Genomic DNA, 25,676 nt, shown 5'->3' on the forward strand with positions numbered 1-25,676 from the left:
ATCTGCTCTAATCTGCTTGTCATATTCATACCTTGGTCTACCCCTACTGTTCCTACCACCTACACTTCCTTCAAAAACCAACTGCAAAAGTCCTGGGTGTGTTAAGATGTGTCCTATCATTCTATCTCTTCTTCTCGTCACATTTAGCCAAATCGATCTCCTCTCACCAATTCGATTCAGTATCTCTTCATTCGTTATTCGATCTATCCATCTCACCTTCAGCATTCTTCTGTAACACCACATTTCAAAAGCTTCTATTCTCTTTCTTTCTGAGCTAGTTATCGTCCATGTTTCACTTCCATACAATGCCACGCTCCACACGAAAGTCTTCAAAAACAACTTTCTAATTCCGATGTCAATGTTTGAAGTGAGCAAATTTCTTTTCTTAAGAAAGCTCTTCCTTGCTTGTGCTAGTCTGCATTTTATGTCCTCCTTACTTCTGCCATCGTTAGTTATTTAATAATAATAATGTTATTTGCTTTACGTCCCACTAACTACTTTTACGGTCTTCGGAGACCGTTAGTTATTTTACTACCCAAGTAGCAATATTCATCTACTTCCTTTAAGACTTCGTTTCCTAATCTAATATTTCCTACGCCACCTGCCTTCGTTCGACTGCACTCCATTACTTTTGTTTTGGACTTATTTATTTTCATCTTGTACTCCATACCCAAGACTTCATCCATACCATTCAGCAACTTCTCGAGATCTTCTGCAGTCTCAGATAAAATAACGATATCATCGGCAAATCTCAAGGTTTTGATTTCCTCACCTTGGATTGTGATTCCCTTTCCAAATTTCTCTTTGATTTCCTTTACTGCCTGTTCTATGTAAACATTGAAAAGGAGAGGGGACAAACTGCAGCCTTGCCTCACTCCTTTCTGGATTGCTGCTTCTTTTTCAAAGCCCTCGATTCTTATCACTGCAGACTGATTTTTATACAGTTTGTAGATAATTCTTCGTTCTCGATATCTGATCCCTATCATCTTCAGAATCATAAATAGCTTGGTCCAATCAACATTATCGAATGCCTTTTCTAGATCTACGAATGCCATGTACGTGGGCTTGTCCTTCTTGATTCGATCCTCTAAGATCAGACGTAAAGTCAGGATTGCTTCACGTGTTCCTACCTTTCTTCTGAAGCCAAATTGATCTTCTCCCAACTCAGCTTCAACTTGTTTTTCCATTCTTCTGTAAATAATACGTGTTAAAATTTTGCAGGCATGAGATACTAAACTAATGGTGCGGTAGTTTTCACACCTGTCAGCACCGGCTTTCTTGGGAATAGGTATAACAACATTCTGCCGAAAATCGGATGGGACTTCTCCTGTCTCATACATCTTGCACACTAAATGAAATAACCTTGCCATGCTGGTTTCTCCTAAGGCAGTCAGTAATTTAGAGGGAGTATCATCAATTGCAGGTGCCTTGTTCCTATTTAGGTCACTCACAGCTCTGTCAAACTCTGACCTCAAAATTGGGTCTCCCATTTCATCAGCATCAACAGCCTCTTCATGTTCAGTGGTACATATAAGTTAGGAAATTTGTTTGGAAAGGTTATAGGGAGGTACATTCAGGGAAACAGGGTGCACTAGGGAGCGGTGTTAAGGGAACAGGGAACTGGAAATCAAATAGGGATGACATAAAACTGTTAGTGCCCAACTGTAGAAGTACTGTAAAGAAAGGAATAGAATTAAGTAATTTAATAGATATATACTTACCAGATATTGTAATAGGAGTTAAATCATGGCTGAAAAATGATATAATGGATGCTGAAATTTTCTCACAGAACTGGAGGGTGTATCGTAGAGGTAGGATAAGAATGGTAGGAGGGGGGAGTATTCATTCTCGTGAAAGAAGCATTTGTAAGCTATGAAAAAGTTAAAGATGACAAGCACGAAATTCTAGGGGTAAGGCTCATTTCTAAAGATAATAGACAACTTGATGTCTTTGGAGTGTACAGACCAGGAAAGGGTAGCGCAGATGCTGATTCAGAATTATTTGATAAGATAATCAGCTATGTGGGAAACGATAAGGGAAGGAACGTGATCGTAGCGGGTGATCTCAATTTACCAAATGTCAATTGGGAAGGTAATGCGAATGATAGGAAGCATGAACAACAAATGGCAAATAAGTTAATTTGGGAAGGGCACCTGATTCAGAAAGTCATGGAACCAACTAGAGGGAAGAATATTCTGGATGTGGTGCTGGTAAAGCCAGATGAGCTCTATAGAGAAACCGAAGTAATAGATAGTATTAGTGATCACAACGCTGTTTTTGTGGTAATTAAAAATAAATGTGAAAGAAAGGGAGGTCCTTAAAGTAGGACTGTTAGGCAGTACCATATGGCTGATAAACAGGCATGAGGGAGTTTTTAATAAGTAACTATGATCGGTGGAAAACGGTAAATAAAAATGTAAACAGACTCTGGGATGGGGCCATTGTTTTCTTATATATATCAATGATATGTGTCAAGAAATGGAATCAGAGATAAGGCTTTTTGCAGATGATGTTATTCTGTAATAAATAAGTTACAAGATTGTTACAGGAATGTGAAAATAGGTTTGTACCTTTAAAGGTGGTAAGGAATGGTAAAGATCCACTATATTATAACAGGGAAGTAAAGAGTCTAAGAAGGAGGTGCAGGTTGGAAAGAAATAGTTAGAAATGGCTGTGGAAGTCAGGAGAAATTGAAGGAACTTACTAGGAAATTGAATCTAGCAAAGAAGTCAGCTAAGGATAACATGATGGTAAGCATAATTGGTGGCCACACTAATTTTAGTGAAAAATGGAAGAGTATGTATAGGTACTTTAAGGCAGAAACAGGTTCCAAGAAGGACATTGTAGGAATACTTAATGAACAAGGGGTGTGTGTATGCGAGGATCTTCAAAAGGCAGAAGTATTCAGTCAGCAGTATGCAAAGATTGTTGGTTACAAGGATAATGTCCATATAGAGGAGGTGACTAATACTAAAGAAGTATTAAAATTTACCTATGACAGCAATGACATTTACAGTAAGATACAAAAGTTGAAAACTAGGAAAGCAGCTGGAATTGATAAGATTTCTGGGGATATACTAAAGTCAATGGGTTGGGATATAGTACCATATCTGAATGTTTGATTATTGTTTGCATGAAGGAACTTTGCGAAATGGAGAGTTGCTATAGTAGCCCCTGTATATAAAGGAAAGGGTGATAGACATAAAGCTGAAAATGACAGGCCAGTCAGTTTGACATGCATTGTATGTAAGCTTTGGGAAAGCATTCTTTCTGATTATATTAGACATGTTTGCAAAATTAATAACTGGTTTGATAGAAGACAGTTTGGGTTTAGGAAAGGTTATTCCACTGAAGCTGAACTTGTAGGATTCCAGCAAGATATAGCAGATATCCTGGATTCAGGTCAATTGGACTGTATTGCAATTGACTTATCTAAGGCATTTGATATGGTAGATCATGGGAGACTACTGGCAAAAATGAGTGCAATTGGACTAGAAAGAAGAGTGACTGAATGGGTGGCTCTGTTTCTAGAAAATAGAACTCAGCGAATTACAGTAGGTGAAGCTTTATCTGTCCCTGTAAAAATTAAGAGGGGAATTCCTCAAGGCAGTATTATTGGACCTTTATGTTTTCTTATATATATCAATGATATGTGTAAAGAAATGGAATCAGAGATAAGGCTTTTTGCAGATGATGTTATTCTGTACAGAATAATAAATAAGTTACAAGATTGTGAGCAACTGCAAAATGACCTCGATAATGTTGAGATGGACAGTAGGCAATGGTATGATAAACGGGGATAAAAGTCAGGTTGTGAGTTTCACAAATAGGAAAAGTCCTCTCAGTTTTAATTACTGCATTGATGGGGTGAAATTTCCCTTTGGGGATCATTGTAAATACCCAGGTATTAATATAAGGAAAGATCTTCATTGGGGTAATCACATAAATGGGATTGTAAATAAAGGGTACAGATCTCTGCACATAGTTATGAGAGTATTTAGGGGTTGTAGTAAGGATGTAAAGGAGAGAGCATAATTGTCTCTGGTGAGACCCCAACTAGAGTATGGTTCCAGTGTATGGGACCCGTACCAGGATTACTTGATTCAGGAACTGGAAAAAATCCAAGGAAAAGCAGCTTGATTTGTTCTGGGCGATTTCCGGCAAAAGAGTAGCGTTACAAAAATGTTGCAAAGTTTGGGCTGGGAAGACTTGGGAGAAAGAAGACGAGCTGCTCGACTAAGTGGTATGTCTTTACAAAAAACAATATATGTATGAGTCTCCACCTTATCAATACAAATTTATTTTACATTAAGCAGGTAAATATAGTCAAGACTAGTTTCGACCCCTAGGGGGTCATCCTCAGTTGACATGCATTAAAAATATATTGTACACAAAAACATCACATGTAGTGGTAAAAGCTTAAATTAATTTGAACCGATCATTAATGTTGGTATGTCTGGTACATGATTGACTAGTGTGCATCATCCTTGAAGACACATATTACCTTACATGCTACTACCATCCAATTTTTAGGTTATACAATATGGAACACACATACATTTGTGCAACTCAACAGTGGCAAGTTCAACAATATACATTTAAAATTGGTTGATAAATTACACAAATTGGCTATTGACTAGTCGCATGAAAGTGCAGAACACTGGCTTGAACACTTCTGACTGGGATATCAATGCAACACCTTACTGGCACACATCCTATATGTTAAATTCAGTTTGTAAAACCCATTACTCCTGATTGAGTCTTAGTATAAAGTTAAAATTTTAAATAAAAATATTTGCTTAGTATAGGCATTAAAATGCTGTTAAAATGGACATATAGCCAAAAACAGTGGTATATGTATGCCACACATGTCTAGTTAAAAACACATTACATTAATGTTATTTATATGTGGTACAACATATACATTGATTTGGAATAAATGGGGTTGACGAATTTCTCACAACAGTCTTAGATATAGTGTTCCAACAAAATGGGTCCGTAAAAATATTTATATGTAAAAACAATTAGCATTTTAATAATCCGCTGCAGATCAGGTAATACTTAGTAATGTATCTGGAGATATTTTTAGGCAGCTACTAATGTTGGAGTTATTAGAAGTATTAATGGAGCATGTTTTCCATCCGTATGTCGCGATGTTTCTAGTTGGTGGCATTTGTCAAAATGTGTTGAAATTATGCGTCTTGATGCACGTTGATTTTGTCGTGGAAGCGTATATGTTGTAAAAACAAGGTACAGTATCTGGAAATAGAAATAATGAGTGTGATAATGTTGTGGTATGAAAGTGTAATAGTGAATCGTATGTCATTTTACTTACGTAAGGTGTTGGAACCGTGCGTTCTTTGTAGCTGCCTGTTGGGATCTGATACGTGTTGCTCTGAGATTGTAGTTAGCGGCGGTAGAGGGGAGGTTTGGGGGAATGGGTGGAGTGTTAGTGATGGGAGTGGGGTTAGAGGGGAGGGAGTCTTGGGGCGGTTGATTTGAACATATCGATTTTTGTTTGCTTATTCTTTTGATGTAGAAATCTTTTAATAAGGGAATTACTGCATGAAAAAACAACAGTAAGTGGTATGTTCCGAGCTGTCAGTGGAGAGATGGCGTTGGAGGACATCAGTAGATGAATAAGTTTGTATGGTGTCTTTAAAATTAGGAAAGATTACAATATGAAGATAAAGTTGGAATTCAAGAGGACAAATTGGGGCAAATATTCGTTTATGGGAAGGGGAGTTAGGGATTGGAATAACTTGCCAAGGGAGATGTTCAATAAATTTCCAATTTCTTTGCAATCATTTAAGAAAAGGCTAGGAAAACAACAGATAGGGTATCTGCCACCTGGGCGACTGACCTAAATGCAGATCAGTAGTGATTGGTTGATTGAAGTGGAAAGGATGGTAAATAAACTCCATTGTCATAAAGCAGCAGGAATAGATGAAATTAGACCTGAAATGGTGAAGTATAGTGGGAAGGCAGGGATGAAATGGCTTCATAGAGTAGTAAGATTAGCATGGAGTGTTGGTAAGGTACCTTCAGATTGGACAAAAGCAGTAATTGCACCTATCTATAAACAAGGGAACAGGAAGGATTGCAACAAGTATCGAGGTATCTCATTGATTAGTAGTCCGACTCGTTGGCTGAATGGTCAGCGAACTGGCCTTCGGTTCAGAGGGTCCCGGGTTCGATTCCCGGCCAGGTTGGGGATTTTAACCTTCATTGGTTAATTCCAATGGCCCGGGTGTTTGTGCTGTCCCCAACATCCCTGCAACTCACACACCACACAACACTATCCTCCACCACAATAACACGCAGTTACTTACACACGGCAGATGCCGCCCACCCTCAAATAGCCACATGAAATTATTATTATTGATTAGTATACCAGGCAAAGTATTCACTGGCATCTTGGAAGGGAGGGTGCGATCAGTCGTTGAGAGGAAGTTGGATGAAAACCAGTGTGGTTTCAGACCACAGAGATGCTGTCAGGATCAGATTTTCAGTATGCGCCAGGTAATTGAAAAATGCTACGAGAGGAATAGACAGTTGTGTTTGTGTTTCGTTGATCTAGAGAAAGCATATGATAGGGTACCGAGGGAAAAGATGTTTGCCATACTGGGGGAATGTGGAATTAAAAGTAAATTATTGAAAGCAATCAAAGGCATTTATGTTGATAATTGGGCTTCAGTGAGAATTGATGGTAGAATGAGTTCTTGGTTCAGGGTACTTACAGGGGTTAGACAAGGCTGTCATCTTTCACGTTTGCTGTTCGTAGTTTACATGGATCATATGCTGAAAGGTATAAAATGGCAGGGAGTGATTCAGTTAAGTGGAAATGTAGTAAGCAGTCTGGCCTATGCTGACGACTTGGTCTGAATGGCAGATTGTGCCGAAAGCCTGGAGTCTACTATCTTGGAAGTTGAAATTAGTGGAATGAGTATGGTATGAAAAGTAGCCTTTCGAAGACTAAATTGATGTCGGTAGGTATGAAATTGAACAGAATTGAATGTCAGATTGGTGATACAAAGCTAGAACAGGTCGATAATTTCATGTACCGTATTACGTGAATAATCCCCGCCACCGAATAAATCCTGCACCCTAACTTTAGGAAGGCTGATTTTGAAGAAAAAAAAAAAATGCCAACATTGACGCAAATAAAACCCGCACCCCAATTTCGTGCCTCAATTTTTAAAGAGTATGCGAGTATTATTCGTGTAAATACTGTATTTAGGTTGTGTGTTCTCCCAGGATGGTAATATAGTGAGATTGAATGAAGGTGTAGTAAAGCTAATGCACTGAGCTTGCAGTTGTGATCAACAGTATTCTGTAAGAAGGAAGTCAGTTCTCAGATGAAACAATCCTTACATCGGTCTGTTTTCAGACCAACTTTGCTTTACGGAACCAAAAGCTTTGTGGACTCAGGATATCTTATTCATAAGTTAGAAGTAACAGACATGAAAGTAGCGAGAATGATTGCTGGTACAAACAGGTGGGAACAACAGCAGGAGGGTACTCTGAATGAGGAGATAAAGGCTAATTTAGGAATGAACTCTATGCATGAAGCTGTACGCATAAACCGGCTTCGGTGGTGGGGTCATGCGAGGCGAATGGAGCAGGGTAGGTTACCTAGGAGAATAATGGACTCTGTTATGGAGGGTAAGAGAAGTAGAGGTAGACCAAGACGACGATGGTTAGACTCAGTTTCTAACGATTTAAAGATAAGAGGTATAGAATTAAATGAGGCCACAGCACTAGTTGCAAACAGAGGATTTTGGCGATGTTTAGTAAATTCACAGAGGCTTGCAGAATAAACGCTGAAGGGCATAACAGTCTATAATGATAATGTATGCATGTATGTATATATGATGTATAATCCAATGTAATATTGTGCAACACACTTAAGTCCAGCACAATACTGTGTGCAACCAGAATTATTTTATTTTTTTGCTAGTTGCTTTTAGTCGCACCGACACAGATAGGTCATATGGCGACGATGGGACAGGAAAGGCCTAGGATTGGGAAGGAAGTGGCCGTGGCCTTAATTAAGGTTTAGCCCCAGCATTTGCCTGGTGTGAAAATGGGAAATCACGGAAAAGTATCCTCAGGGCTGCCCACAGTGGGGTTCGAACCCAGCATCTTCCGGATGCGATCTCACAGCCTCCCGCTCTTAACTGCACGGCCAACAAGCCCGGTGCAACCAGAATTATGTAGAAAGTTGCTTACATCGTAAGTAGGCTATTGGGGACTCTTGAATTTACAAGAAAACATGTTATGCCATATTCTTCTAGAAGCCTGGCCAGGCAACGTGTATATAAAGAGGCAGTCTTGGAGAGAGTTGTTTTTGTTGAGACTTGTGTGGAAGTTGTGTTAGCCAAGTGTTTGAAGTCAAGTATGTGAATTTGTTACATTGCTATAACTGAGTGACATTCTACTGTAGCAGTCACATGTTTATGATGGCGGTTCATTAGTGCGTGCGTGTGGAAGATGTAAATATAATTTGTAAATAAACTAGTGTACACAACTGACAGCAATTTGGGTGTGTCTTTGTGAATACATCAATATTCTCTCGGCCAAACATTTAGTTCGTGTTTGACTACGGTCATTCAAGTGTCGAGATGGAGCCTGGTGTTTTAATTAGGGAGCTGGTTCTGCAGATTATCATAGTCACTCTTCTATGTGAGGTAAGAGGATGGAATGAGAACTTACATTTCAAAATGGGGGGCTTCCTGCTAAATTTTATCTTGCAATCTTGCCTTGCTATGGAACATAAATATAGACTTTCATGCACCAAAATTCAAATCTGAACAAAATAAGCATGCACTTAGCAAAAGAAGAAAGAAAGAAAGAAAGAAAGAAAGAAAGAAAGTGTTGTGGTCGTATCCTCTATTCTTTAAATTTGATCTTGCAGACTCCATTCACACATGTCATTTTCTATTTTGTAAATCACTAAAGGAAAGAATAGTTTTAAGATGTTGTTCCTTTTTAATCTGTGTAAAATTTCCCATGCAGGTGTTTGAACTATACATTCCGTTGAATTACTTGTCATCTGCAATGCATCTTGGGTTTTCAAATTGTAATGCCATAAACGAGAAATGCCCCAGTAGAAAAAACAGTTTTAGAATAAGTGGATAAAAATTCATTTGGAAAGCAATGTTCACTTTCCAATTATCGCCATAAGACCTATCTCTGTCCATGGGACGTAAAGCAACTTGTTAAAAAAAAAAAAAAAAAAAAAAAAAAATCTTGCAGAGAACTGTGTTTAGGTGCTGCAAATTATTTCTTGATCTTATCTAAATTAATTCACACTTTTTAAATTACAGTTTAGGCCTGATAATTTCATCTGATCTATCATTCTGAGAGAGTACGTTTAGGAACCCAAGTCTCTTCCCTTGCATAATATAGATCCACATTCCTTATTATAGAAAAGGAAAAAGAAAAGGAATATATATTGGTGTAACTAGTAGATTATTGTTAAAAATAGTTTAATGTTTGGTAGTTTGCTGTTAACTGGTTGAGGGGAAAATTCCTTTTTGATATCATGTAGGAAAATTACAAGTTGCTTTACTTCGCACTGGCACAGATAGATCTTATGACGACGATGGGACCTGAAAGGGCCATGAGTGGGAAGGAAGCGGCCGTGGCCTTGATTGAGGTACAGCCTCGGCATTTGCCTGGTGTGAAAATTTGAAACCACGGAAAATCATCTTCAGGGCTACTGACAGTCGAGTTCGAACCCACTGTCTCCCTAATACTGGATACTGGCCGCACTTTAGCGACTGCAGCTATCAAGCTCGGTCATGTAGGAAAAAGAAAGGTTCTTGTGTATATATGTAAAATAGTGTTTTGCGCTTTTGTATCAAGACCCCTTTTCTCAAAAATATTGTGGTTAAACTACTCTACAGATATCTTATGTTGCCATTGATGCTTTCACGGCCCATACTGATAGACATGATACTGTATAGGCTTTTGGGCGTATGCCGTGTCAAGAAAATAAGGTGAAATTCTTTGCGTTTTGCAGAGAACTGTCCTCTGCGTACTCAGAAGAAATCTCGATTGTTCATGAGAAAGGCTTCTTAAACAATGACTCTTTGAATTTAGACGTTTATAATAGAAGTGGAAATGGTACGTTCATTCGCTACCAGATGGCTCCCAGGACGTGGCACAACGCTAGCGTTCAAAGCAGAAGCTGACCGAACCATCAAAATCGGTCTAAGCGGTTCACATAAGGTGTGTACGTAACATATGACATAGACAGGTGTATGACATAGACACAAGCCTGGAATGAAACATCTGGTGAAGAGGAATGTATGAATTTGGAAAACACCGCAACGAAATAACAATAGTGAAGTGACAGGGAAGTGAACTACCTACGTAAATTCTTAATGGCTGGCAACCAGGTATTACTTAATTGATAGCCGGTGTCCCTGTTGAAATTGTTAGGATTTCTACATACTTCCACAGCTTCCCGTATAATCCTGGACCTGTAGTGTCTGTTGTGGGTAAGAGCTTGAGCATCTTGGAACATGACATCATGACCCGATGATAGAGAGTGCTCAGCTATTGCCGATTTGTCTGGTTGGTTGAGACGAATATTACGTTCATGTTCTTTGATACGGATACCATGGACCGGCATGTTTGGCCGATGTATACCTTACCGCAAGTACAGGGAATTTCGTATACCCCAGGATGTAAAAGTGGGGACAATTTGTCCTTGGTTTTACTCAGACTGTGGGCAATTTTAGTGGCGGTGCCAAACACGGTTTTTATATTGTTTTTGTGGAGGACCTTGGAAATTCGATCTCTGGTGTTGTGAATGTAAGGCAAGTAGGCAGTTCCCTTCACTTCTTCCTTCTTTGAGCTTTGCTTGGTCGTTTCTCTGGGATGCAGGTCTCTATGTATCTGCAAATCGCTGTAACCATTACCATTGAACGTGACTTTGAGCGTGTCCATCTCCACCTGGATATGTGATGGCTCACAAATTCGTCTTGCCCTCTTGGCGAGTTTGCAAGAAATCAGCTTCATTTTCCGTATCAAATTCTAATCACAGAGGCTTACAATAATTTGAAAATCATCCACCTTTTTGATACTTTTTATTTGCTTTTTAGCAAATTAATTAATTATAAACAGTACATGTTTCGTTCTTATTTGAGAACATCTTCAGCTGTTGTTTTGCTTTGGTGAATTACTTTTTTAAGTACATTATTTTCTGGTATCTTGTTCCTCTCAAAGACTATTTGAATATAAATTGAATTAAAATGAAATTAAAACAATGTGGTGGTTAAATGGGTGAAATGAGACAGGATGGATACATAGTTAGCCTACTTAAAAACTATATCTATTCATTTGAATATTTGCTGTTAAAAAGTTTCAAACTCTGTTACACTAAAATTATTCTGCTTGTCTTCCTGTTAAAAAGTTTTTGTTAAAATGTATGACTCCTTGTCACTGTTCTGAATATTGTTGAATGTTCACTTCTTTCTCTCCTTCCGAGTTGGAACCTTGAAGCTGATTGCCGTTCGTTAATTATAAAATGAGCTTCGTCACAATTTCTGAAATGAAATAAGAAAAATAGGGATTTGCTTTTATGACAAAAACGTGTGTCTTTACAAGGTAACTTAGTGTATAAAATGGTTCCATACCTTACTGTTGTTAAAATCCAATCCTACCGTGACCTTGGAGGAGCTGTGTTTGAAGCTGCTTTGCGTCTTGTATAATAATGTGTGTGTTCTGATGTTTGCTCCACCTTCTGGAATTGCAAGGCTGTGGAGAGGGGAGGATGCGCATTGCTTACTGTCACGGCTTCATCTTTAGAAGGGGTGGGGGTAGTGGATGTGCGAAATGGCGGAGGCTCATTCTTGTTCATCCTTTTATTGTCTGTGTTGTTTGTTTTGCCTAAAGTTTCAAGATTTGATAATATCCCTTCGAATAAAGGGTTGCTATTGTCAATTATATCATTCAGGTTATTGTCCTGATTACTTTTTTGTTCTAAATAAATATATCAATTTTCTAATGTATATAGAAGAGCTCCTTTGTTTATTTTACGCAATATAGTTAAATCCTGCTCCATAGTAAGATGTGAACTGATGTCCGGTTGTACTCGTGTGTTGGCCCACCGCGGAAATTTTTTTGTGCCTTTCAGCATTGACATATTCTAAGTATCCTACTGTTTACTTCTCGTGCAAGGATTTCTTGGAAAGATTGACGACAGTTTTACTAGCATCCAGGTTCGTGCGAGAGACCGCCTGTTTCTGAGCTAGACAGAGGAACTGTGATTTCTGTCTGAATGACACCTGGTTGAATATTCGTTCAGCCTGTATAGCAGTAATACAATCGAAAGTCAACCACAATTCCCGCAAGAGAGTGTTGCTTAACAGCTGGTGTAAACGAAACAACTCTCAGGAGACTGAATCCAGTTCCCTACGAGCGTTATGCACTCTATCACCTGAGCCTTGCTAGCGTGTTGATATATTCTCCTGGCCTTTGTTGTATTTAATGTGTGCTTCAGCTTCACACAGTTGGGAATGATATTATGGTCCCTACATTTCAGTAGAAAGCACAAGGAAGAAAGAACAGACTTCTTTCTCCTTAATTTGCTGAATTTTGAAGCCTTTTTAAAAGTATCCTCCCCAAAGAGGTTTTTAATGTTGCCATTGATACTTTCAGGGCTCGTACTTACAGACATGATACTGTATATGCTTTTGGGCGTATGCCGTGTCAAGAAAATAAGGTGAAATTCTTTGCGTTTCGCAGAGAACCGGTGCTCTGCGTACTCGGAAGAAATCTCGACTGTCCACGAGAAAGGCTTCTTAAACAATGACTCTTTGAATTTAGACGTTTATAATTGAAGTGGAAATGGTATGTTCATTCGCCACCAGATGGCTTCCAGGACGTGGCACAACGCTAGTGTTCGAAGCAGAAGCTGACCGAACCATCAAAATCAGTCTAAGTGGTTCATATAATGTGTGTACGTAACATATGACATAGACACAAGCCTGGAATGAAATATCTGGTGACGAGGAACGTCCGAATTTGGAAAACACTGAGACGAAATAACAATATTGAAGGGACAGGGAAGGGAACTACCTACGTAAATTCTTAATGGCTGGCAACCAGGGATAGCCGGTGTCCCTGTTGATATTGTTAGGATTTCTACGTATTTCCATAGCTTCCCGTATAATCCTGGACCTGTGATGTCTAGTTTTAAAAACATCTTATTACCAAGTTAAAAGGTACTGTGTTTTTAAAACTTGCGTCAGAGTATCAACATAGTAACACTGTAATCAAATGAATTAGTATATGATTGAACATCAAGAGCAGTGACATAACGAACTGGCGAACAATTTTAGACTTTTAAACTTCTCTTCCAAACATATTTTAATATTACAACGAATCATTGTAATTTGGAATTAGTCATTTGGAAGTAGTGTTTTAATATGTCATTTTTAAGGTTCTTCAGCAGCTGAAGATGACCCACATAGGGTCGAAACCGGTAATGCAATGTAAAACTATTTTTAGTACCGTATAATAAATAACGGTATTGATTAGGTGGAAAGTTTCATTCTTTGTACTTGTGATCATCTTCATTATAGATCGCACAATATGGCAGTCGCAGTGCGACAATTACAACAAGCTATTAGGAGAGTGGAACAGTGGATTTTAGAACATGGCTTTCGGATTTCAGCTGCAAAAGGCCTTTGTTGTACACTTTTGCTAGAAGCGCGCTCTTCACTCCCATCCTGAGCTTTCCGTAGGGAATGTCTCTCTTCCTGTAGATTACGCCGATTTCTTGGGCTCCTTTTCGCTAGCAAAATATTGTGGGGGCCACACGTGCGGCATTTAAAATTGCAATGCACTAAGAAGTTGAATATTTTGAAGTTTCTTAGCCGCACTACTTGGGGTGCTGACAGCACGGTGCTCCTACAATTTTATAGGGCTTATACAGTATGTGTCTCTGTTATTCGTACAGGCTTCAGTTTCTTATGAAGACTCGTATATTCACATTAACAATTGAAAAATTGAATTAAAACTTACTTTACGGGTAAAAACATAGTTTTTCAATGATAATTCGTTAGTGAAAACCATACTTATTTCCATACAGGCAAGAATATTTTATATGAATGTGCCGGCATCAACAAATGCGTGTACCAGTTGTATCCGTACACATGGACAGGATGATGCCCACTGTTTGTTTGTGGTGCACGGAAAAGTGTCAGTGACGGCATACAACTGGTCAAGTGCGTTACTCTCCTTCCGAGTGTATCTGTGGTGGACATGGGTACGAGTGCAGAGTAAAGTACGGAGCTTAAAAACACTGTACATAAACCGGCACTTAAAGGATTTTCATTACGAAAGATTGGGCAGCTAGTCAATAGAACACATTCTACGGTGCAATATGTGTTTGCAAAACTTAAATACAAAGGCACTGTTAAGAACAAGCCAAGGAAACCCAGGAGGAAGTGTTAAAGTGAAAGGGAAGAACGATTTGTTGTTCTGTTGATAAAGACAGATTCCAAATTAAGTGCACCATTATTGAGACAACTCACAGAGGAACGAACTGGAAAGAGTATCAGCAACTCCACCATCCGCCGGATCCTACATCGGCATGGGTACTATGGAAGAATCCCTCAGAAAAGGCCATATGCAAGTAGAAAAAACAGACGGCTTAGACTGGCATTTGCTAAAGAGCATATAAATGAGGAGAAAGAATTCTGGATAGATGTTATCTGGTCTGATAAGACAAAAAACCTTTCTTGGGTCAGATAGCATCCACAGAATATGGAGAAAAATTGGTACGGACAATGATGGGGCGAATACACTCCCAACCGTAAAATACGGTGGTGGGTCTGTAATGTTTTGGGGCTGTGTGTCAGCCAAAGATGTGTGTAACATACATTTCATCGACGGAATAAAGAACAAGGAGGGCTATAATGCAATCCCGTGGGCAAACGTGAAGCAGAGTGCTGAAAATGTGGTGATACCACCTGTTTATATATTCCAGCATAATAATCAACCAAAACACACTGCTGATATTAAAAAGACATGGTTGATCTGGAACATTCCTAAGCAGCTTAGAACACCTTCCCAGTCTCCGGATTAAAACCCCGTCGAACATCTTTGGGCTACGTTGAAGAGGAATCACCGTAGGCAACGTATGCATACGGAGGAGGAACTTAAAAGTGTGCTGCTTCAGGAATGGCAGAAAATCAGCCCCGAGATGTGCAAGAAATTAGTGTATTCTATGCGGCGACGATGTCAGGCAATTAAAAAGTCTTAGGAACATTCCAGTAGATACTAACATGTTCCAGGAACCCTTTATTTGTTTATTTCAAGTGTGCAGTTTGCTTGTACGAATAGGAATGATACAAAATTATGGGCGCGCTTTTCTTTATTAGAAACTGTATGTTTGGTTAACATGATTGCAGACAGATACAATAGATATGTTTGCTGAAGGCTTTGTTGAATGTATGTTGAGTGAGAAAAATCCTTTTCAGTTTATTATTTTCTGGCAGTACTTTGAAGTACTAAAACAAACAGCCCGTACGAATAAAATAGGTACATACTGTATTTTATCCAGGTTAGATTATGGCAGTGCAGCATATGGACCAGCAAGGTAAAGCGTCCTTGCAAAGCTGAATAGCATCCACCACAGCGGGTTTAAGTTGGCAACGGTAGCTTTTCATACAAGCCCCATTAGCTAGCCTACTCGCTGAATCTGGTGTGCCGCCTTTACACCTGAGGCGCCAGCAAATGCTTCTGTGCTATGCTGACCGGGTGAGTTAGCCGTGCAGTTAGGGGCGCGCAGCTGTGAGCTCGCATCCGAGAGATAGTGGGTTCGATTCCCACTGTCGGCAGCCCTGAAGATAGTTTTCCGTGGTTTCCCATTTCCACACCAGGCAAATGTTGGGGCTGTACCTTAATTAAGGCCACGGCCACTTCCTTCCTATTCCTAGGCCTTTCCTCTCCCATCGTCGCCATAAGACCTATCTGTGTCAGTGCGACGTAAAGAAAAAATCTATATATATAAAATAAGAGTTTTGTCTGTACATTGCTCGGAATTTGAAAAGAATGGTATTTCTGTATTGGTCATGTCCACAGTAACCAGGAAATGCACTTTTTACTTTTCCGTAATTTCTGTCTGTCTGAATGTATGTACACGCATCACTAGAAAACGGCCAAAGGGAATTCAGTGAAAATCGGTATGCAAAGCCGGGAAATAAGTCGCTACAATCTAGGCCGTAAATAATTTTATTCACGCTGATAGAAATGGTAGTTTAGGGGAAGGCCTAAAATTTAATTTTCAAATATTTGTGTTTTTAGTAGTCCTATCTTCATAAAAATTGGTATGCAAAGTCTAGGAATACGTCGCTACAATCTAACCTATGAATAATTTTATTCACGCTGAGTGATATGGTAGTTTAGGGGAAGGCCTAAAATATAATTTTTAAATATTTTCGTTATTAGTGGTCCTATTTCATTGAAAATTGGTATGCAAAGTCGGAAAATGAGCCACTACAATTTAAGCTATAAGTAATTCTATTTACGCTGAGTGAATGGTAGTTTAGGGGAAGGCCTAAATGTAATTCTCAAATATGTTATTATTAGTTGTCGTATCGATAAATACTGCATAACCAAAGTTATAGAGAATAAAATTTACGACCATTTATATCTTATACATTTTTACCGTACCGGCTACGATAACACAGATATTCATGAATTGGTATTTTTGTTGCTAAGTCCATATCAACGCCAAACCACGAGAAAATGTTTTAACAGAATTTAATGAAACTCGGTATATAGAGTCAGGGAATAAGAAACTAGAGTCTAAGCTATAAACAATTTTATTCATCGTGGATGAATTTGTAGTTTAGGGGAAGGTGCCTAAAATGTCATTTTTAAATACCAATGTTATTGGTCCTCTTGAAAAGTACTATCTATATATATAAAATAAGAGTTTTGTCTGTAAATTGCTCAGAATTTAAAAAGAATGGTATTTCTGTATCGGTCATGTCCATAGTAACAAGGAAATGCAATTTTTTCTTTTCCGTAATGTCTGTCTGTCTGTCTGTACACGCATCACGAGAAAACGACTGAAGAGAATTGATTAAAAATCGGTATGCAAAGTCGGGGAATAAGTTGCTACAATCTAGGCTATAAATTATTTTAATCACCCTGATAAAAATGGTAGTTTAGGGGAAGGCCTTAAATTTAATTCTCAAATATGTATGTTATTAGTGGTCGTATCTTAATGAAAACCGGTAAGCAAAGTTGGTGAATAAGTCACTATAATCCCTGGTATAAATAATTATTGTATTCACGCTGAGTGAAATGGTAGTTTAGGGAAAGCCTAAAATGTAATTTTCAAATATTTGTTATTGGTGGTCGTATCTTAATGTAAATCGGTATTCAGAGTCGCGAAATGCGTTGGTATTTCTAGGTGGTAAATAATTGTATTCACGCTGAGTGAAATGGTAGTTTAGCGGAAGGCCTAAAATTTAATTCTCAGATATTTGTTATTAGTGGTCGTATTTTAACTTTCGGTTGGCAAAGTCGGGGAATAAGTCGCTACAGTTTAGGCCATAAATAATTGTATTCAGGCTGAGAAAAGTGGTAGTTTACGGAAGGCCTAAAATTTACTTCTGAAATATTCATGTTATTAGTGGTCGCATCTATATAAATACTACATAGCTAAAGTTATACAGTATTAAATTTCCGATCCTTTACGTTTATTCATTGTTACCATACCGGCTATTATCACAGAGATATTCATGAATTTGGATTTTTCTTACCAAGTCCATATCAGCGCCAAGTCACAAGAAAATGTGTGAACAGAATTTAATGAAAATCGGTATGTAAAGTCGGAGAATAATGAACTACAGTCTATGCTATAAATAATTTTATAAGGCGCCCTAATATCACAAAGTCGAAAGAAAAGTAAATGTGAAGGCCTACAATATAGAAAACTCATAAAATTGATCAACAGTAACATTACATTGACCATTGTTTGTTGTGATGTGCTTTGTGTCTTCTGTTGCCACTCATCTCCGATAGATAGGTTTACTGCTGCGTGCCGAGTTTTTTTTAAAATATACCTTACGTTGCACCGACACAGATAGTCTTATGGTGACGATGGGGTAGGAAAGGGCTAGGGGTGTGAAGGAATCGGCCTTGGCCTTAATTAAGGTACAGCCAAAGCATTTGCCTGGTGTGAAAATGGGAAAGCACGGAATACCATCTTCAGGGCTGCTGACAGTGGGGATCGAATCCACTATTTCCTGGATACAAGCTCTCAGCTGCGCACCTCTAACAACACGGCCAACTCGCCCGGTCGTACCGAGTTTAACAGCCTGCCTGAATATTGATGGGAAGTAGCTGAGAGTTAGATAACCTTCTTCTTTAGCATGTCATTCCTCTGGTTCATAAATTTTCTGATACTACTGGTACGTAACATGCTGGTTCATCAAATCATTGCAGCTATTCAGTCCCTACAATGTTGCACTGATTGGAATGAGCAGAATGCATATTTAACGGAATAATATCAGGAGTGTTCACGGCTGTCTCCGGCCTGGTCATTCCACCTTTGGAACTTTGGACTGTTAGATCGGCACCTCAGTACTGTTCGTTAAAAGTGAGACAATGTGCGGTTTTTCATTTGATCGAGTATTTTATATAACATTGCTTTTAATCGCTACTTTCCTACTGACGTTTTTGTAATGACCTATATTGACTTCAGTTATGAAAACCACAAAGTCAGTCTTTCTGAAAATCCCGTAGCGAAGAACGGCTACATCAGCTAGTAAAAAAATAAAAGGAAGTCCTGTGCTGAAAATTTGTGACAGATGTCACTTCACCAAAGTTATCCTTGCGTATTCCACAATGGAGACAGTCGGCTGTAAGCTGCTTATCCTCGGGGAAGGCAGCCGGTTGGAATACACTTCGATAGCCATCACAGATTGTTTGATGTACCTTCGGTTCCCTGTCTGGTCAGACAACCAAGAAGTGGGGTACCTCCGTGGGTAATACGAGGACATGAAATAATCCTGCGTTTCCACAGTAGTCCGAAGGAAAACACGGTCCCCTCGATTTATCGGAGGCTCTTCCTGTCTGTTGTTGGCCAGTATCGAGATTGTCATCGTTTACATGGATGGTTTGAGGGCAGAAACAAATGTGGGCTGTGCGTTCATTGTCAACAATTGTTGGTTTCTTTTTTGCTCTCCTGGAAACCTGTAGCGTGTACAGAGCAGAGCTCTATGCTATCTGTGAAGCTCTGTGGTACGCGCTGTCCGATGAGTGCTGACCCTTTCTGCTGTGAACCGACTCCTTGAGCTCACTCTCGAGTACCATGTCCCTCATCCTGTGAGATGACGAGCAGTCAGCAGACCTCGTCATCAGTTTCATATGGGATAGTGCTTTGTTTTATCGCATATAAACGTAGTGTTTTATATTAGTATTTACATTATTGTTTTCTACGTTTTATTAAATTGACTGCTTTAGTTTCTGTTCGTATATTTTTATGTGATTTTTATAATGGTAATTTGCATGATATTATTATTACATTTTGAGGCACTGTCTTATTCTACCATAATCTATCTTCTATAATTTTATCGAAAATAAGGCATTGCAAATTAGGTCCACTGATAATTTAAACCTCGATCATTGTTCATCATTTGTTTTAAATTCTAGTAAGTGGATACATTTTAACATTTTAATCATATCATGTCGTCTATCTTGTACTATTAGGGGTTATTGATGACCTTAGATGTTAGGCCCCTTTAAACAACAATCATCATCATAATCATCACTATTATAATTTGAATTGTTTTGAAAACTATTTAGGGGTTGTGTAATGAGCTTTTAATGGGGTGGTTAGTTTTTCTTTAATTTTCCACTGCGTAATTTACGTTTATATGAACAGCTTTCCTGGAATTTTATTTGTAGTTGTTATAATATTATTATTATTATTATTATTATTATTATTATTATTATTATTATTATTATTATTACCGTATTTATCGCGTATATAGGCCACACTTGACTCAAAGTACGTAGCTTTGTTCAGCGAAATGTAGCAATGTTGTACATTCCTTGGAGTTCAGTGCTCACCTAACTGTATCAGGTACAATCAACTTACATCTCATTGTGTTTTAATTAATTAAAAAAAGTATAATACTGTTACCATAGGTTTTCTTTTTCAGGTAGTTCATAGATTTATTACTCATTAGTTTCGGCAGACTGAAGAACCTAGCACTTACAAAATTATCTTAGTAAAAACTGAAAAGAGACGGCTTCAAACTTTGATTTAAGAGTTCCCTCCACACCTTAAGCTGGCAAAAGGCAGGGTTTTTTTTTCCCTTGAGAACTCACTTCATAACTCAAACCTCAAGACACGTGCTACATACTGTCTGCAGAGTGAACTTTTTATCCGGAACACCAAGATAAATATTGATATAAGTTTGATATAATGATGCTTGTTGTTTAAAGGGGCCTAACATCTAAGGTCATCAGTGCAGCTTGATATAATTGATATAATATTGAACAGATGGAAGTCCTCTTTCGCCCGTGGAGGATAATTTCTTCATTGTTGACACCGAATATATCTAGTGGATATAACAAAACAAATCAGCGCTGTTTACACAACTTCTTGAAGCCATGGTTCTTACACTACTACACTTGAACAGTGCCAGGGCATCCACCCCATCACTGATGGGACACTCTTTCTTTTGTGTACAGAAGCAAAACATGGTTTATCTTTGATATCTAATAAGGTTGCTTCTAGCAGTGTTGTTAATTTACAATTCTGTCATCACTTTACCATTTTTGTTTGTTTCCTTTATCACTGTTGATGTGTACACCATCGACAATGTCTAGACATTCAATTATTTAAAATTGCTGGGAAGTGGATTGCATTTTTAAATTCCATATAAAAAGTTGGCTTTGGAACTTCCATTGTTAGATATACAGTAGAAATCTATGGAGAATGTGTAATCTGAGCATAAATGTGAAACAGGGACAGAAATCTGCAAGCCAGCTAGTTAATGTAGGAGAAAATTAATTTTTATTCTGAGTAAAAGATCAAGATTCAGAACTCTCTGTAGCTTGTTGTTGTAGTGACTACAAATTCACCTTTGCTTCTAATTTACAAAGCTCAGAGAGGCATTTTTCTTTTATTCCTCCCATGCAAAGGCAGTCCTCTGATCCCACTGTTCTTTCATTTTGTTGCTGTTTAAAGTATTGTTTTGTTTTCTGCAAGAAGTGGACATGTTTTTTGTGACATAAAAATTATGAGGACCAAGTATTTGTGTTGTACATCATGCAGTCTTGTCGGGTGGGAATTTTTACGAACAGACTGGGTGGCTATGGGAAGTCTACTTTTGCCTGCAGTGGCTAATTTATTTATGGGGCATTTTGGGGAGGCTATTGCTTCAGCGCCTGTCAAACCTATGATTTAGTGGAGGTATGTTGATAAATTTGGTCTGGACAGAAGGTCCTGAGAAACTTGATCTATTTCTAAACCACCTAAATCAGCAACATCTTTCAATTAAATTCACTATGCTATGGAGACTTGAGTTGGATGGATGCCTTCCTTTCTTGAATGTTCTAGTAAGAAAGAAACTGGACTGCTCCTTAGGACATACAGTCTATTGTAAGCCTACCAACACAAATCGCTATCTTCATGCAGAGTCTCACCACCACCATCCAGCACAAAAACAAGGCATTCTCATGACACTTACCAAGAGGGCAAAACGAATTTGTGAACCATCAAATATCCAGGAGGAGATGGACATACTCAGTCATGTTCAAGGGTAATGGTTACAGCAAAGTGCAGATTCATAGAGCCCTACACCCCAGAGGGGTGACCAAGCAAAGCCCACCTTACATTCACAACACCACAGATCAAATTGCCAAGAGTCTTTTCCAAACTTGTACGTTCCTCATCACCAGATGTTCCATTCCAGGCTTGTGTCAGTGTCATACTTCATAATGTGTGTACACCTGTTATGTGACCTCCTCCTCAAACCGATTCTGATAGTGCCGTCAGCTTCCGCATCAAATGCTAGCGCCGTACTGCGTACGGGGAGCCATCTGTTGATGAATTAACGTAGCACTTAAAATTCTATTACTAACGTCTAAATTGAAACTTTCATTCTCGGAGAAGTCCTCCTCATGAACAGTCAAGATTTTATTCAGAAGATGCAGAGCGGAGTTCTCAGCGAAATGTAAATAATTTCACCATATTTTCTTGAACCGGTATAAGCCCAAAAAGCCTATATCATGTCTATAAGTACGGGCCGTTAAAGCATCAATGGTAACAAGTATTTCCCTGTTCACAATGTTACGTTACTGCTAGCTTAATTGTAGTTGGGGCAGAACTTTCTTAGCCTAGTAATTATTTTCAGAATTTTTTGGAGATTTATGTCAATATCTGCCCAGATTTTTGTCATGTTTTACCTCTTTGTGATAATTATTATTTCCCGACCAGTGGTGCGCCCATCCTGCATGCAGGTACGACACAAAAATACTCTGACAGCTCGTTAATCTCTCAGGGTAAATCTTCATGAAATAACTTGGCTTAACGTGAATTCTGAAGAGAAATCCGACCTTCTGTGAAATTATTCAGTTCCGGATGAACGTCTCCATCCTACCGCATGTATCATCAACGCAAGTGCCATAAGAAATCGCAAAAATCAAGTTAAGACTAAGTTATCCTACGACAATTATCTATAAATCACTTGCCCACATATATAAGAATCTATAATAAGAAATTTATTAATCTAATTCAATTCAGAAGAAAAAAGAGAGTATTTTGTTCAGTAAATCATAAAATAAATTAACACTTTGCATGCATTTCATTTATGTCAGCGCTGGCTTAATAAAATTCAATTTCAATCCTGACATGAGCTAACATCTGTTTCACAATTTCATTTGATATGTAAGTATTAAGTTAATAGATCACATTATTTCAATAATAATCAAATTTAAAAGAATAACATCAATCATATCACTGATTAATATATCACATGATTCTTCTTTGAATGTTTTCTTTCAAGTCACGCAATCCAAATTGTTTTATGGATATCGCATCATCTTCGTTGTTTTCGTTGAATGACATGCTAAGGTTACTAATCCTTTTTGCCACTTATAATCTTGGCACCTGCTATCATAGTCTTCAGTATGTTTATGTATTTGTAAAATCAAGTATCTTTCAAAAATAAAAAGAATAATCCAAACCTCATTACTAGCTCTACTAGTTCTTAATTAGCCGTAATTTCATCCTCTGATTCCATGTTTGACTTTACATGAAGCCTTATTTTAATTGACAAATTAAGCTAAGTGACTCCTCAATTTTAATATGATAGCTCAATATTCTCTCAATTTGAATATGCTAGCTCAATATTCTCTGACGTCTATGTTACTCTACCCAGCTACACACACATCTCATCTTTCAATTCGTATATTACCTCTGTATGATATTTGCTATGGATATTTCCTTAAAACACAGCTTTATTTTAATATAACAGAAACCATCTGCTCTGATATACGTGTCTGGGTTTGCCATGCCTACCTTGTCTTCCAGTATTCCCTCGAAGTATTACTCATTCCATGTACTTGCTTCTCATAATTGATTCCTAACACTTCATTTCAATTCCTTCATATAACTCATTTACTTCTATATGTCGTGCAATTCAATCAATTATAAACATCAACATAACCATTTCTCTTCATATTATAACCTCTTCATATATAACACAATTCCTACAACATATTAAGCTTCATTGCATTTCTGTTCATTTCATTGGATCATAATTCTTCTCACAGAATAATATTTAACCTCTAGTATTTCATAATACCATTTCATGACGTGCCTTGACAAAGAATAACTCATATAATCTATACTCCCTTTCTGTATCATTTCATTATGACGCTTAATAAGCATGTTTGGTTTCCAAAACCATTTAAGAAATCTAATGAACGTAAATACTCTCATTCTGCTATGTGAAATCTACACTCATTCTCGCAAATAATCATAATTTCACTAGCCATTATAATACACTCAACATATGTATAATCACTTCTTCGAGATATATCGATTTTATCACAACTTAACCTTGTAAGATAAAATTCAAACATTGCACTTCACTGAGTCACTTGTTATCGTAAATACTTAAGTTACTATAAATTTCATGCGATTACTACATCTAACTTAAGTAAGAACCATTATTTAACAAACATAGCTTGTCATTCAGTGGGTATGGCGACTTTGTAGCTCTCAGCGCTACATCTGTTGTTCTTGGCCAGCTGGATCTATGGGTCAGCTGGAGTCCTCTAATTCATCAGGTTTGGTCGGCTGGCTGGATACATATTCACTGCCAGGTCAGTCCAGCTCGAAATGAGCAAGTCATAATCATCTTCTTTCTTGAGCTAGTGTTAACAAAATAATCCCAGCAAGTAAGAGTTCATTTTAGAGCTTCTTAAAATCAAAATATCTCGTCAGTACTAGTGTATTTTGCTTATTGATCTGACTTTTGCCAAATACTTGACACTTTTATCTTTGCCTTATTTTTTATATATAATTTTAAATGATAATTCAGTTCTCAAAGGCTTAAGAATCTCTTAATTTTGCTCCTTGGTAATGATTCTTGGTTATTTTTCTGTCCTCCAATCTCGACGTGTCATATCGCTCCTTGTCTGTCCAGTTGCTGTACGTATTTAATTCAGATTTCCTTATTTTACTCCGCAATTCCTTTCTTTTGCGCTGTATACTGTATATCACGCCGTATCTTTTCGTTTAGAACAATTATGATCTGATTATATCGTTTTTCTTGGCTAATATCTTCTTTTCCGACGCAGCTGAAATGATTCGTGTCCGTCCAGTATCTCGGCAGATCAATAATTTATTCGAGTAATAATATGTTAATATTTACTTGTTTCTTTTCAAACAGTCCACTTGATATTTTTATGTTCTCTACTCACAACCTTTGAAATTGTGCGCTCTTTACTCGGTCTTGGCCTCTTGTGAACGTTTAAACTATAGTTCACTTTTTATGTAATTGTGGCCTGTGTGGTCCATACCTCCACTTTGATGCCATTTTGGAACACGTCAGGAAAAGCAATGGGCACAGTGGTGATGTCGAAAATCTACATCCTGTTTCATCATTTGACCAGGTCAGATATGGAATTAATGAACCACTCATTTAGTGATGAGGATAGGAATTGTGCCGGCTGCTGTAGCCTGTCGCATACCTCTGGGGCAATGATTAATGACTGACAGATGAACGAAGTGATATTGGAGAGTGTTGCTGAAATGAAAGATGACGGGGAAAACTGGAGTACCCTGAGGAAAACCTGTCGTGCCTCCACTTAGTCCAGCACAAATCTCACATGGAGTGTCCAGGATTTGAATCACGGAACCCAGTGGTGAGAGGCCAGCGCGCTACCTATCATCTGAGCCACAGAGGCTTCTCAGTGGTGATTTTACTATGGAATATTTCCATAGTCTTTAAAAGTGTCAAAATAGTGCATCCTAGTACTGATGTTATGAAATTATATGGCCCTGCAGTAGGCTTAATCTAGGCTGTCTGCCTGTGGACTAGACTCAAACATTGGTTGTCAGGTCATGCGGTTAGCATGGCTGTTGCAATGCAGCTCAAGAAAGTGGATGTGATGGACTT

General features: G+C 38.2%; 1 protein-coding gene across 5 annotated transcripts in view; it reads left to right on the forward strand.

The window, feature by feature from the left end:
* The window catches only part of AdipoR (adiponectin receptor), a 229,473-nt gene that overhangs the window by 131,984 nt on the left and 71,813 nt on the right, over positions 1-25,676 (forward strand). The gene's annotated exons all lie outside the window — the stretch shown is intronic.

The sequence above is a fragment of the Anabrus simplex genome, chromosome 2, assembly GCF_040414725.1.
Source record: "Anabrus simplex isolate iqAnaSimp1 chromosome 2, ASM4041472v1, whole genome shotgun sequence".
NCBI classification, from domain to species: Eukaryota; Metazoa; Arthropoda; class Insecta; order Orthoptera; family Tettigoniidae; genus Anabrus; species Anabrus simplex.